Raw genomic sequence first — 1,211 nt, 5'->3', positions numbered from 1 at the left:
AGACACACACACACACACACGCACACACACACACACACACACACACACACACACACACACACACACACACACACACACACAGTGGTTACTCTCTAATAAAATAACACCACAGCTGTTGTATCTCCGTTAATCCCACACTTTTTTGCGGGTCCCCGAATGCGGCGCACTCTTTTCTTTATTTATCCATTTCTTCTTCTTCTTCTTCTTCTTCTTCTTCTTCTTCTCTTCCACCTCCTCCTCCTCCTTCTTCTTTTTCTGCTTGTTTTTTTTCAGTTGTGAATTCTCTCTAAACTACCTTATTCTTACAATTAACATTCCGAATACACATATTTTTTTTCTTTCTTCTTCTTTTTTTTAAATTTCTTCCTTTTTTTTAACGCTGTCATTACAAGAGCATATTTTCTTTCGTGACGAAAGCAAGTTGAACTCTCAGTCTCTCTAAATACCCGATCTTACGTTTCTACTCATTGAATACGCACATTTTTGGTCGTCCGTCGCATGAAAAAACTGTTCGAAAACGAAATTCGAAAAAAAAAAAAAAAAAAATCCCCGGTTATTCGTCCCATGCACACGAGGAGAAAAAAAAATCAGGGTGGTGGTTTTTCACTCCCCACTCAAAAAAATAATAGACAAATGGATATAGATGAAAATACAAAATGAATAAATAAATGAATGACTAAATAAATAATTGAATGAATAAATAAATAGATAAATGAATAAATAGATTTAAAAAAATATATCTCGTCTTCAAATAAACAATGAACACCGTAATCCTCAACGTCAGTACACACACACACTTCTTCTTTCCTTCCAACGCACAGACCAGGGTAAGTTGGCTGGCCAAAAGTACAACAACAACTGTCACCTCTCGAGGGGAAAGGGAGGAAGAAAAGAAAGAAAAAAAAAAGGAGGCGGCAGCCAAGTTGTGTGTGTGTGTGTGTGTGTATGTGTGACGGTGTCCCACAGGCAGGCAGGCAGGCAGAATACAAGCAAACTGAATGCTTGGGTTGTGAAGCGAAGGGAAAAGACTCCGGCAGGCAAGGGCGAAATATAGAGGCGAGAGAGAGAAAGAGAGAGAGAGAGAGAGGTGCGGGGGACTGGGGTACGAAAGAGAGAGAGAGAGGAAGGAGGAGGAGGGTTGGGAGGGGTGAGGAGAGGGGTGTGGTGGGGGGAAGGGTAGAGGTGTGCGTTGTGAAGAAGTTGGAAGGAGG

The 1,211-nt window shown here is 41.1% G+C and overlaps 1 protein-coding gene across 5 annotated transcripts in view; it reads right to left on the bottom strand.

The window, feature by feature from the left end:
* LOC143281961 (protein madd-4-like) overlaps nt 1-977 on the bottom strand; it is a 129,393-nt gene extending 128,416 nt beyond the window's left edge. For 3 of the 5 annotated variants that reach the window (XM_076587299.1, XM_076587300.1, XM_076587301.1), the window contains exon 1: nt 480-977. The gene's annotated coding sequence lies outside the window, so the exon portion shown is untranslated. The remainder of the gene's footprint in view (nt 1-479) is intronic. The other 2 variants (XM_076587303.1, XM_076587302.1) reach the window with 2 other exon arrangements.
* Between the last annotated feature and the right edge of the window lie 234 nt (nt 978-1,211).

This window comes from Babylonia areolata, chromosome 5 (assembly GCF_041734735.1).
Source record: "Babylonia areolata isolate BAREFJ2019XMU chromosome 5, ASM4173473v1, whole genome shotgun sequence".
Lineage (NCBI taxonomy): Eukaryota > Metazoa > Mollusca > Gastropoda > Neogastropoda > Buccinidae > Babylonia > Babylonia areolata.
The sequence above is the reverse complement of the archived record's forward strand: the minus strand, read 5'-3'. Positions and strand labels throughout refer to the sequence as shown.